The sequence below is a fragment of the Staurois parvus genome, unplaced genomic scaffold (genome assembly GCF_062004578.1).
Source record: "Staurois parvus isolate SC_StPar_1 unplaced genomic scaffold, SC_StPar_1.0 ptg000637l, whole genome shotgun sequence".
NCBI classification, from domain to species: Eukaryota; Metazoa; Chordata; class Amphibia; order Anura; family Ranidae; genus Staurois; species Staurois parvus.
The window spans coordinates 416,037-430,256 of record NW_028318433.1 but is presented as its reverse complement, the minus strand read 5'-3'; the positions used below and the strand labels follow the sequence as shown (position 1 = coordinate 430,256).

The 14,220-nt window shown below is 45.1% G+C and overlaps 1 pseudogene; it reads right to left on the bottom strand.

The window, feature by feature from the left end:
• LOC149449080 (uncharacterized) overlaps positions 1-13,992 on the bottom strand; it is a 57,206-nt pseudogene extending 43,214 nt beyond the window's left edge.
• Positions 13,993-14,220: the final 228 nt, after the last annotated feature.

Genomic DNA, 14,220 nt, shown 5'->3' with positions numbered 1-14,220 from the left:
AGCACTGTTATCTCTTGCTGATGTTAAAGTAGAGCTCCACCCAAAAGGGGAAGTCCTGCTTCAACTAGTTGCCGACCGCAGGTAGCCAAATGACGACTGCACTGCGGCAGGCCAGTTCTGGGAGGCTGTCATATGACGTCCTCCCAGAATGCGCTCTCCTGCATGCCCCTGGGGGCGCACACCTGGCGATCTCCGTGATTGTTGTGTTCTATGACATGCTGGTCATCGGGAAATGCAATTGCCGGTTCTAGACTGCACTTTCCTGAGGATCGGTGCCCATCAGCGCCACCCACCAGTTCCACCCACAAGTGCCCATCAGTGCCACCCACCTTTGCCCAGCAGTGTCACCAGTCAGTGCCCAGCAGTGCTGCCTATCAGTGACTATCAGTACCCATTATCAGTGCCGCCTAACAGTGCCAGCTCATCAGTGCTGCCTCATCCAACAAGATAAAATGAGTGCTGGATAAACATAGAAATGGAGCAGCTGGCATGAAAGGTAAGAACCTCCAAACCCTCTAATCAATAATAAATAAAACACATGCAGCGCTAAAGGTATGAAAAAATGTAAAATCCTAAATATCATGAATGAAATGTATGTAGATACAATGGATAATATAAAAGTGACCAACTATGATCTCCATATCAATTATAGTGACATAAATAAATACACGCACTGAGGCGTATGGTGGAGTATAGATGTGATAAACGTCCCAAGTTGGCGTTTCAAAGTGCATACGTGAAATATAAAAACGGTTAGTCTCTAATCCGTGTAATCAGTGCTGCCTATCAGTGCCCATCAGTGCTGCCTATCAGTGCCCATCAGTGCCGCCTCATCAACGCACATCAGTGAAGGAGAAAAATTACCTTCAATTTGCAATATTTTATAATAGAAACAAAGAACTTTTTTTTTCAAATGTTTTGCTATTTTTTTGTTTATAGCGCTAAAAATAAAACAGCCATCGGGGGGTAAATACCACCAAAAGAAAGCTCTATTTGTGTGACAAAAATGATAAAAATTTCACACGAGTACAATGTTGCATGACCGCGCAATTGTCATTTAGTGTGGCAACGCTGAAAGCTGGAAATTGGCCTGGTAAGGAAGGGGGTATAAGTGCCTGGTCCGCAAGTGGTTAAGGACCCTACTGGCACCTTTTTGGGGGGGTAACCAAAATTGACAGGTACCCGCTCCCACTTCTGTAAGTGGCTTCCAGTTTGGGGAGCTCATTTAGAAGAAGCCATCAGCTAGAATCAAACTCACTACTCTACAGTATGGTGAAGACCAAGGAGGCCTAGCAATACCAAATGCTAGACTTTATATTATAGCTGCCCAACTTCAACATCTTACCAGGTGGGACTTAGTAGACACATTAGATCCCATCCATCGGTTTCTACTTCCATCAGATACAGATTTCACATCACTCTCACACTTGTTAATGGGCTTCAGATGGCACCAGTGGGAAAGGCATGATCTCTCATATATTTATTCCAGTCTTTTGACTCTTACTGAAGACTTATAGAAAGAAATGGGAAACAGAGAAAATAACAGAGAGTGGTGGGAGGTGATTGTGACCTCCATACCTCTCATCTCTCTGTCCTCTTCACAGAAACTCAGTCATTTCTTTTGCATAGAGCTTTCAGGACTCCAGCTCAGTTGTTCAGCTAGGACAGGAGGGATTTCCCCTTATGACCCCAATTGTAGCGGTGATGTCGAGGATTTGATACACGTTTTGGAGATGTCCAAAATTATTCAAAAAGTGGAACGATATGACCAGTATTGTAATGTAGGTGTTCAATATTCCTCGGGTGTGCCTCTTGGTCTCAATAGAGGAGGAATTATTTACACCTCCTCCTATTACAAGTCATATAGCAATAGTGAGGCTGCTTGACCATAAAAAATATCCCGATCTTGGCTATCATCTCAAACTCCCAGCAGACACCAGTGAATTGAGCAGGTGATCTCCACATCAACATGTGAAAAAACGAACGTATCAACATTGTTATTCCCCCAAGAAATGTATGTCTCTCTAGCAGAACTGGCTGGATACTCCTTGCTCTCTCTTAGTTAGTTCTTCATAGGCTTTTAAAATCTTAGCTCTTTTAGCTCCATAGAAGGAGAACGGCCAGTTGTATCCTACTGAATGGTGACTACATTGGAGACTGATACTTGGAGAATGATCCTGTAGACACAGGCCTCATTGAATGGTGTCCACTATCTATGTACAGTTGTGTTCAAAATAATAGCAGTCAGACATCACTAACCAGATCAATCACTGTTTTTGGTAGAAATGATATTTCTACATGGCAAATAATTTCCTAGCAGGTGTAGTAGAGTCATAGAAATCCAACAGACCCAACAGTCATGACATGCATGCTGCTGATTCTGTGTCATTGAATCACTCATTGAAAGGGGCGTGTTCAAAATAATAGCCGTGTGGAGTTCTATTAGTGAGGTCATTCATTCTTTGAGAAACAGGTGGCAATTATTGCCCTTATTTAAGGAAGGAAGGAAGCAAATGTTGTACATGCTGGTTACAGTGCATTTCTCTCTGAAATTCTGAGGAAAATGGGTCGTTCCAGACATTGTTCAGAAGAACGGCGTACCTTAATTAAAAAGTTGATTGGAGAAGGGAAAACATATAAAGAAGTGCAGAAAATGATCGGCTGCTCAGCTAAAATTATTGCAAATGCTTTAAAATGGCAACCAAAACCTGAAAGACGTGGAAGAAAGCGAAAAACTACCATTGGAATGGATAGAAGAATAGCCAAAATGGGGCGGACTCAGCCAACAATCAGCTCCAGGAAGATGAAAGAAGGTGTGACGTTCCCTGTGAGGAATGTTACATTACATTACATTGAGTTTATATAGCACCAAAGGGTTTGCTCAGCGCTGTACAATAGAGATACTAATAGTTACAATTAGAAGACGCTGATGTGAAGCCAAGCTATCTGCAAGAAGTCCCCGCAAAGTCCCACTGTTGGAAAAAAGACGTGCTGAAGAGGTTACAATCTGCCAAAGAGCACATTGACTGGCCTAAAGAGAAATGGCGCAACATTTTGTGGACTGATGACAGTAAGATTGTTCTTTTTGGGTCTAGTGGGCGGAGACAGTTTGTCAGACGACCCCCAAACACTGAATTCAAGCCACAGTACACTGTGAAGACAGTGAAGCATGGTGGTGCAAGCATCATGATATGGGGATGTTTCTCATACTACGGTGTTGGGCCTATTTATCGCATACCAGGGATCATGGATCAGTTTGAATACATCAGAATACATGAAGAGGTCATGCTGTCTTATGCTGAAGAGGAAATGCCTTTGAAATGGGTGTTTCAACAAGACAACGACCCCAAACACACCAGTAAACGTGCAATATCTTGGTTCCAGACCAACAAGATGGACGTTATGGAGTGGCCAGCCCAATCCCCGGATCTTCATCCAATAGAAAACTTGTGGGGTGACATCAAAAATGCAGTTTCTGAGGCCAAACCAAGAAATAGAGAAGAACTGTGGAATGTGGTCCAATCATCCTGGGCTGGAATACCTGATCACAGGGGCCAGAAGTTGGGTGACTCCATGCAACACAGATGTACAGCAGTTCTCAGAAACAGTGCGACTACAACCAAATATTCATGAAGTCATTCAAAGGAAAGCAAAATCTTCAAACATTTCTCAGTTTATATAGTGAATGTTTGAGTTTGTAAAGAAGAATACAAACACTGCAATTTTTTTGAACCGTCTAATATTCACTTTTCTTCCATTTTTTTTAGAGGAACAACACAAATTTGATGTATTTTCTTCATGTTGTGATTTGGAATAGAATGTGTCGTGTTCCCAATGCATTTGTGTGGATGGAAATAAAAGCTATTAGAAGGATTTTCAGCTTTAGTCACTTTTTTCATCACACGGCTATTATTTGGACACAACTGTATGTGGTGCAGCACTCATGTGTTATAGTGCCCCTCATACTGCTGGTCAATGGAGGATAAATGCTTTGGATCTTCGATCATCGGGATGAAATGTCCTCAGTGCTGCTGTGGTCAGAGGGAAGGGAAATGCCTTCTAATCAGTGGGGAAAAGAAGTGTTCACTAGACCATTTGAATTTGAAGCATTCTCCATCTCTTGGAAGTGATTTTACGAATTGCTTCATCAATCCCAATTTTATGTGGAGAGGTGGTAGAAGAACTTTATGGAAAGGTACCAAAGTTACCCTCGGCTGTCACCTCTTCTTGGTCCAGTGATTTTGTCGGTCTCGGCTGTCCCATAGACACAGAAAACAAGGGTATTTGGTATCCCACCCACTGGATTCTTCAGGAAAGATTGACCCCTTCTACCATTAGAAGCACAGACTCAGAGCTGAGGCTTGCCCTCAGTAGTCAGACATGTCACTCAGAGCAGCATATGTATTCACCCCCTTTGCAGGGAGGGAGGGGCTGAGATTGTTTACCTGCAAATTATTATTATACAGTATTTATAAAGCGCCAATAGTTCGCTCAGCGCTGTACATTACAAAGGGGGACAGAACATGTGACAGAACAATACCAATACAATGCAAAACGTGAGGGGATTGAGGGCCCTGCTCTTTCGAGCTTACAATCTAGGAGGGAGGGGATGGTCTCACAGGAGGAGATAGCTGTGGGGGATGGAGTGGTAGGAAGAGTGGAGGAGGTCGGTCAAGTTAGGAGGGGGTGGGGTAGGCTTCCCTGAAGAGATGGGTTTTCAGGGTGCGCCTAAAGGAGAGGAGAGTAGGTGATAATCTGATGGGTTGGGGCAGGGAGTTCCAGAGGATGGGTGACACCCTGGAGAAGTCCTGGAGGCGGGAGTGGGAGAAGGAGACCAGGGAACTAGAGAGGAGGAGGTTTTGTGAGGAGCGGAGTGTGCGTGCTGGGTGGTAGATGGATATTAGGTCAGTGATGTAGTTCGGGGCAGTATGGTGGACAGCTTTGTACGTCAGTGTTAGGATTTTGAATTTGATCCATTGCGCAATTGGAAGCCAGTGGAGGGATTGGCAGAGGGGGGTGGCGGACACTGAGTGGAGGCCAGTGGAGGGATTGGCAGAGGGGGGTGGAGGCCAGTGGAGGGATTGGCAGAGGGGGGTGGAGGAGATGGAGCGGTTGGTAAGGTGAATGAGTCTGGCAGCCCTATTCAGGATCGACTGAAGCGGGGATAGCCTGTGACGAGGCAGGCCAGTGAGCAGGGAGTTGCAGTAGTCGAGTCGTGATATGATGAGGGAGTGGATGATCTGTTTAGTGGTTTCTGTAGTTAGGAACGTGCAGATTTTGGCGATGTTGCGGAGGTGGAGTCTGCACGAGTTTGTTAAAGATTGGACTTGGGGCTGGAAGGATAGGTTGGAGTCCAGAATGACACCAAGTACTCTGGCCTGCGGGGCGGGTTTGATGGTGGCGTTGTTGAATGTGATGGAGAAGTCAATGGGGGGGTGGTGTCCGGGCAGGGGGGAAGACAAGAAACTCGGTTTTGGAGAGGTTCAGTTTAAGGAAGTGGAGTGACATCCAGTCTGATATGTCGCTCAGTAGGCTTGTGATTCAGGCGGAGACTGAGGGGGTGAGGTGGGGGTTGAGAGATAGATTTGTGTCGTCGGCATAGAGGTGGTAGTTGAAGCCGTGAGAGTGTATGAGTTGGCCAAGGGAGGAGGTGTAGATGGAGAATAGAAGGGGCCCAAGGACAGAGCCTTGAGGGACCCCAACAGAGAGGGGGAGTGAGGGAGAGGTGGTAGCATTATAGGTAACGCTGAAAGAGCGTTGTGATAGGTAGAATGAGAGCCAGGAGAAAAAAGAATCTTTGAGGCTGAGGGAGTGTAGTTTTTTGAGGAGGAGGGGGTGGTCGACTGAGGCCGCAGAGAGGTCAAGGAGTAGGAGCACTGAATAGTGGCCTTTAGCTTTGGCGGTTAGCAGGTCGTTGGAGAGTTTGAGTAAGGCAGTTTCGGTGGAGTGTAGGGGACGGAAGCCAGACTGTAGGGGATCGAGGAGGTTGTTGTCATTGAGGTGAGAGCTTAGGCGGGTGTAGACTAGGAGCTCGAGGAGTTTAGATGTAAATGGGAGCAGGGAGATGGGTCTGAGGTTGTTCGGGTCATTGGGGTCCAGGGAGGGCTTTTTAAGTATGGGGGTGATGTGTGCATGTTTCAGAGGGGAGGGGAAAGTGCCGGAGGGAGAGATTGAAGATGTGGGTGAGGGAGCGTAGGATGGAGGAGTTGTGAGGGGATAGGGTCGAGGGGGCAGGTGGTGAGGCGGGCATCAGAGAGGATCTTGGAGACTTCCTTGATGGTAGTAAGGTCAAAGGTGCAGAGTGTTGGGGGAGCTTCAGTATGAGGAATGTAGGGTGGGGTGGAAGTGGAGGTCAGAGCAGTTGTGGGGCCGTGGGAGAGGGGTGATGAGGGGGTAGCTGAGTGAAGGGGAACGGGGTTGGAGGGAGTTTGAGCAGCGACGAAGTGCCTGCGGGTTATGTCGAGGGGGAGGGAGGATGAGGGGGTAGATGTGTGAGAGGGGACAGATTGAGAGGGCGTGTGAGTTGCAGCGATGTCCTTGCGAATTGTGTCAATCTTGTTTTTGAAGTGATTGGCAGTCTCAAGGGCAGTGAGTGAGGTGCTGGGTGGAGGTGGGGGTGGCGAGAGTAGAGAGTTGAAAGTGAAGAAGAGTCGGCGAGGATTGGAGGAGAGGGCCTTGATGAGGGTCAGGAAGTAGGCTTTTTTGGCTGTGTGGAGGGAGGAGGTGTATGTGTGGAAGGCAGATTTGTAGCGGGTGACGGCTTGTTGGGATTTGGTTTTGCGCCATAGTCGCTCCAGGGCACGACTGTGTCGTTTGAGGGTGTTGGTGTGATCAGTCTACCAGGGCTGGAGCGGTCGGGGTTTGATGTTGCGTGTGGTTAAAGGCACTAGTGAGTCAAGGGCTGTTGACAGCGCGTTGTTGTAGGCAGTCATAGCCAAGTCGGGGCAGGACAGGGGGAGGATGCTGTCATGGAGTTGATCAGCTGCAGAGTGGAGGGGGGCAGGGTTAAGGTTGCGGAGGTTACGGCTGGTAGTAGTGTGACATTTGGAGGGGTAGGCGTTGGAGGACGAGGAGATAGAGAAGGTAATCAGGTTGTGGTCAGAGAGAGGGAAGGGGGTGTTAGTGAGGTTGTGGGGAGCGCAGCGGTTGGAGAAGACGAGATCAAGGATATTACCGTCTGAGTGGGTGGTGGATTGTATGCACTGTGCAAGTGCAAAGGAGGAGGTTAAGTGGAGGAGATGGGATGTGTCCGGGTTGTCGAGGTTGACAGGGATGTTGAAATCCCCAAGGATGATGGTGGGTAGCTCAGAGGAGAGGAAGAAGGGTAGCCAGAAGGAAAAGTCTACCAGGAAGCGGGTTATGGATCCAGGAGGCCGGTATATCACAGCAATCTTCAGGGGGGTTGGGGAGAATAGTCGGATGCAGTGGGCCTCGAAGGAGGAGGATAGGGAAGGGGGTTTGGGAGGACTTGGAAGGTGCTCTGTGGTGACAGGAGCAGACCAACCCCACCATCTCTACGACCGTTGGGCCTGGGTGAGTGGGTCCAGGTGAGACCTCCGTAGGAGAGTGCAGCAGGGGAGGTAGAATCAGTGGGCTGGATCCAGGTTTCTGTGATCGCTAGGAGGTTGAGGGAGCGGGAAACAAAGAGGTTGCAGATGGCGGTAAGCTTGTTGCACACCGATTGGGCATTCAGGAGTGCACATGAAAACAGGGGGGAGATTTTAGGGAGCAGGGGGACAGATACTAAGTTGCAGGGGTTGCGGCGGGACGTGGAGGCGGAAGGGTGTTGCGCGTGTGAGGGAGGTGGTGGAGGGCCAGGATTGGGGGAGATGTCCCCCGCGGTTACGAGAAGGGTGAGAAAGGTGGCATGGGAGCGGGATGTGCAGGAGCGTGAGAAACTACTAGTGGAGGTGTTCGGGTCAGTGGGAGAGTGGAGTAATAGGAGGAGGTGGTGGGTGCCATAGAGGAACGAAGGAAGCAGTGAGGACACAATATACAATTGTTTGGGAGGGGCAGAGGGATATAGTGAATGGATTTTGGGAACGGAGGAGAGGAAAATGAGGAGGAGTGGAAGAGGCATTTTGGGGAGGTGATGAGAGCAATAGTAGGGAGATGATAGCAATGAGGGGGAGATGTACAAGTTTTGGGGTGGAGCAGAGGGGTAAAGAAATGAGATTTGGGAACAGAGGATAGTAATATGATAAGGAGAAGAGGGGTGTATTATATAAAGGTACACGGAGTGGGACTCAGGCATGTAAGAGATGTTTCCAAGGGTGTTTGGTGGCAGTCTGTCCAGCATGCAGTAGAGTTTCTTGCTGTTGTGTCTTCCTGCTGCTGAAGTTCTCCTGCTTTAGTTCCAACTGCTGTGTTTAACTGCATCGCACTCCATCAACGCAGCACTCGCTCAATGCAGAACCCCCATCAGAGACTGTGCCCCCCATCAGTGATCTCCCCCCATGAGCTGATCTAAATTTATAGGGAGATGCTCAAATGAGCATTCAACTCCACCCCAATTAGAAGCTGATACGGATCACATGAATAGTGGGGGATGTTTCATTGGGAACAGGCTACAGTCGTAAACCTGAGTGCAGCTGGAGGTGAGGAATGGTCAACATACACAAATATAAATACACCATTTGATCTGAATTTAACAGGAGTCAATGCGTTTTTCTAGTTAAGAGCGGAGATAGGAGATAGATGCATTTACCCAGAGGAAAGCAGCAGGAGTCAATGCGTTCTCCTAGTTAAGAGCGGAGATAGGAGATAGATGCATTTACCCAGAGGAAAGCAGGAGGAGTCAATGCGTTTTTCTAGTTAAGAGCAAATAACAACAAAGGGCCAGAAGAGAACTAGGGAAATGAGGAAATAGAATTTGTTTCCCTAAAACTTGCTTAGCTTATGTATATATTGCTGACCATCAGATTTACAGAGCTATATTTCTTTTTACATAATTTGGACAACCCCTTTAAGGTTTTTTTTGGCATTTTATATCTTAAATGCACTTATGTGAATTAATAGTAATTTGGACTTTAAATTTGGTTAAAAACCCATAATATAAACCCCCCCAAAAAATTATTATTTTTTTATAAATTTGAAAACAATTTTGCATTTTGTGGCAAATCCTGACGTCTAGGAGTTTTTTCAATATTTTATTTGTTTTCAGCACACCAAAATACATGGAAATTAGATGAAAATAATCAAACAGCTTTTTAGTCGCAGACCTGAGTTATAAGTAAGACACACAACAAGTAAAGCCCAACTTCAGCTAACACTTCTACAGCAGTTACAGCAACAGGTTCTCTATAAGGTCCAACCCCCCATATGAATGACTACTGACAGTTGTGAGCACCCCCAGCAGTGTTAAGGGATTTGCCCCAACCCCTCCAACTGCCATTTTTCCCTAAAGACTTAGTCTTCTACAGGAAGTAGACAAAAAAAAAAAAAACAATCTACTGGGAGGGACAACAAAAAAATAAAACAATAGGAGACTCAGAAAAACAAAGCCTGCTCTGCTAATGACAGATTTCATTATTAATGTCATTATTGATGTTGCCCATAGTTACACTTTGGTGCCAACGTTGTAATATTTCCAGGGAGAAGAAGTTTTCTTTACAAACTTTACACCAAAAAGAGATGTGTGCACTCAGAGTGATTATTGTGAACCCCAATCAGAGGAATGTCAGTCCCCCGGAAGAAGTGGTAGGAATATGACCGCACACTCAGCACTTTGTAAGTTCAGATCTCTGGCAGTTGTATTGTGTGATTAGTCTATGGAGAGGAGTAATAGCTGGAAAGAGAAAACATGGAACAAGGATTTCTGATCTTCACCTGATGGAATCCCATTTGGCAGAACCACATGGAACACAAGTGGCCAGCTGGGCTTACGTTTTACTGCTGAATACATCCCCTAAATCAGCAGTAACTCAGTATTGGAAGGCCTGCATCAGCTTGGGATGTTGTTTTCTCACTGAACAGAGACTTCTTTCTAGCTGGTGTCACAGACACAGACCTGCCTGAAAGGTTGTCACTAGAGATGAGCGAATTTCTCAAAAATTCGATTCGGCTGATTCGGCGAATTCCAGTGTGAAATTCGATTCGATGCGAATTTCTTCGCTACGAAGATGACTTATAAAAAGGGTTTCTAGGCTTCAGAGAGCCTTTAAATTAGTGCAGAACACTCTACCTTTAATTTAAATGCCCTTGGAGAAGGATGAGAAGAAAGAGAAGGATGAGAAGAAAGAGAAGGATGAGAAGAAGGAGAAGGATGAGAAGAAGGAGAAGGATGAGAAGAAGGAGAAGGATGAGAAGAAGGAGAAGGATGAGAAGAAGGAGAAGGATGAGAAGAAGGAGAAGGAGAAGGATGAGAAGAAGAAGGATGAGAAGAAGGAGAAGGAGAAGGATGAGAAGAAGGAGAAGGATGAGGAGAAGGAGAAGGATGAGAAGAAGGAGAAGGAGAAGGATGAGAAGAAAGAGAAGGATGAGAAGAAAGAGAAGGATGAGAAGAAGGAGAAGGAGAAGGATGAGAAGAAGGAGAAGGATGAGAAGAAGGAGAAGGATGAGAAGAAGGAGAAGGATGAGAAGATGGAGAAGGAGAAGGATGAGGAGAAGGATGAGAAGAAGGAGAAGGAGAAGGATGAGAAGGAGAAGGATGAGAAGAAGGACAGATCTGTGACAGTTTCTGTCTATTTCTGACAGTTCTGGGACATTCACTCCATACAGCGGTTGAAACATTGTATCTATTTTTTTTCCATAAATGACATTCTGCAGATACACTTAGAGGAGCGCTGCAGATACACTTTTTGCCGGCTTGGAATTAATCTTATTTTCATCCTACTTCTTCTTCTTCATCCTCATCCTCATAAGAAGAAAAAGAAGAAGTAGGATGAAAATAAGAATAATTCCAAGCCGGCAAAAAGTGTATCTGCAGCGCTCCTCTAAGTGTATCTGCAGAATGTCATTTATGGAAAAAAATAGATACAATGTTTCAACCGCTGTATGGAGTGAATGTCCCAGAACTGTCATAAATAGTCTATTTCTGACAGTTCTGGGACATTCACTCCATACAGCTGTTTCAACCGCTGTATGGAGGGAATGTCATGGAACTGTCAGAAATAGACTATTAATGACAGTTCTGGGACTGTCCTTCCATACAGCGGTTGAAACATTGTATGTATTTGTTTCCATAAATGGATCCATTTATGGAAACAAATAGATACAATGTTTCAACCGCTGTATGGAAGGACAGTCCCAGAACTGTCATTAATAGTCTATTTCTGACAGTTCCATGACATTCCCTCCATACAGCGGTTGAAACAGCTGTATGGAGTGAATGTCCCAGAACTGTCAGAAATAGTCTATTTATGACAGTTCTGGGACATTCCCTCCATACAGCGGTTTCCGGCAAAAAGTGTATGTGCAGAGTTCCTCTATTCTGCAGATACACTTAAAGGAGCTCTGCACATACACTTTTTGCCGGCTTGGAATTATTCTTATTTTCATCCTACTTCTTCTTCTTCTTCATCCTCATCCTCTTCTTCTTCTTCTGAGGATGAGGATGAAGAAGAAGAAGAAGTAGGATGAAAATAAGATTAATTCCAAGACGGCAAAAAGTGTATGTGCAGAGCTCCTCTAAGTGTATCAGGAGAATAGAGGAACTCTGCACATACACTTTTTGCCGGCTTGCAATTATTCTTATTTTCATCCTACTTCTTCTTCTTCATCCTCTTCTTCTTCTTCTGAGGATGAGGATAAAGAAGAAGAAGAAGAAGTAGGATGAAAATAAGATTAATTCCAAACAGGCAAAAAGTGTATGTGCAGAGCTCCTCTAAGTGTATCTGCAGAGCTCCTCTAAGTGTATCTGCAGAATAGAGGAACTCTGCACATACACTTTTTGCCGGCTTGGAATTATTCTTCTTTTCATCCTACTTCTTCTTCTTCTTCTTCATCCTCATCCTCAGAAGAAGAGGATGAGGATGAAGAAGAAGAAGAAGTAGGATGAAAAGAAGACTAATTCTAAGACGGCAAAAAGTGTATGTGCAGAGTTCCTCTATTTCTGACAGTTCTCTCACAGCTTCTTCACATGTACAGTGGTTGAAACATCTGTATCCTAAATGTAAACTAATAGATACAATGTTTCAACCGCTAAACATGTGTTCCTTCTGTCAGAGAACTGTCAGAAATAGCGGAGCTCACTGCAGGGACACTTTTGCCGGCTGATCGGGAAATGTTCGATTCGCGCACCCGAAGTAGGCAAAATTTCGGTTTCGCCGCGAATCGAATATTTCCTGAAATTCGACTCGAATTCAACCAATGGCCACTACTCCGTACTCATCCCAACCAATGGCCACTACTCCGTACTCATCCCAGCCAATGGCCACTACTCCGTACTCATCCCAGCCAATGATCACTACACTGTACTCATCCCAACCTATGGCCACTACTCCATACTCATCCCAACCAATGGCCACTACTCCATACTCATCCCAACCAATGGCCACTACTCCATACTCATCCCAACCAATGGCCACTACTCCATACTCATCCCAACCAATGGCCACTACTCCATACTTATCCCAACCAATGGCCACTACTCCATACTCATCCCAACCAATGGCCACTATTCCATACTCTTACTACTTGACCTCTCTGCAGCTTTTGATATGGTTGACCAACCCCACCTCCTCAAAAAACTCCACTCAGTTGGCCTCCAAGACTCTGAACAAGCTCTGCAATAGGTAGGAGAACCAGGAGAGAGCAGAGTTAACTATAACTCTGCCTCCTCCTCTTCACTCCCTCTTTCCATAGGGGTACCTCAAGGTTCAGTTCTTGGACCCCTACTCTTCTACATCTACACCCCCTTCCCCATACTGCCATGGTTTTAAGTACCATCTCTATGCTGATGACACACAAATCTATCTTTCTACTCCTCACCTCTCCCCTTCAGTCTCCTCTCGCATTACTAACCTACTAAGCGACATATCGGAATGGATGTCACTCCACTTCCTCCAACTCAACCTTAACAAAACTGAGCTCTTAGTATTCCCCCCCAGCCTGTGCCCCCTCCCTGACTTCTCCATCAAGACCAATAACACAACCATAAGTCCCTCCCCTCATCAAAAAATGTCAAAACATAAAATATTCAAATCCCTTCTAGTTGTGTATTGATGGAGATAAGCACTAAACTCAGTTCATCCGATCATTAAATTCCAGTTTGCTCACAGATTTTAGTTTGTTTCTTTTAAAGTAACATTTTATCTTTTCCCTTCTTCTCTAGCTTGTGGGATGACATTGGGGATGTGAAACTAACTTGTGACACCTGGAACTTCTTTAATATTCCTTTTCCTCCAGAATTTAATCAATGCAGAAGTTTATGAAACCTCCGGTGATAGATTAGACCGGCATTAACTGTAAAACTTTGTCACATTGAGAGCATTAAAATGGATTCTCTCCAGTGTGACTCCTCTGGTGTTTCATAAGATCTGACTTCCGTGTAAAAGCTTTATCACATTCAGAACACTGATATGGCTTCTCTCCAGTGTGAATCCTCTGGTGTCTGATAAGATTTGACTTCTGATTAAAAGCTTTATCACATTCAGAACACTGATATGACTTCTCTCCAGTGTGAATCCTCTGGTGTGAGATAATATGTGATTTATCTGTAAAAGCTTTATCACATTCAGAACACTGATATAGCTTCTCTCCAGTGTGAATCCTCTGGTGTGTGATAAGATCTGACTTCCGTGTAAAACCTTTATCACATTCAGAACACTGATATAGCGTCTCTCCAGTGTGAATCCTCTGGTGTCTGATAAGATCTGACTTCCGTGTAAAACCTTTATCACATTCAGAACACTGATATGACTTTTCTCCAGCGTGAATCCTCTGATGTCTGACAAAATTTGACTTCTTTATAAAAGCTTTATCACATTCATAACAATGATATGACTTCCCTCCATTGTGAACCTTCTGGTGTGTGATATATTTTCTCTCCATTGTAAAATCTCCAAATAAGAAGTAGTTTGAAATGACTCCTCTTCTGTATATTTGGGTTGGACTTTATTGTAAAGCCATTGTCACTTCCAGAACACTGAAATTACTTTTCGCCTGCTGGATCAATGTGGAAGAGGATCCAAACCATGACGACTTTTAGAACACAGATATGACTTGTATCCCATGGGAATCCTCCAGTGAACTGCAATAAAGACTTTCAGTCAATTAAGA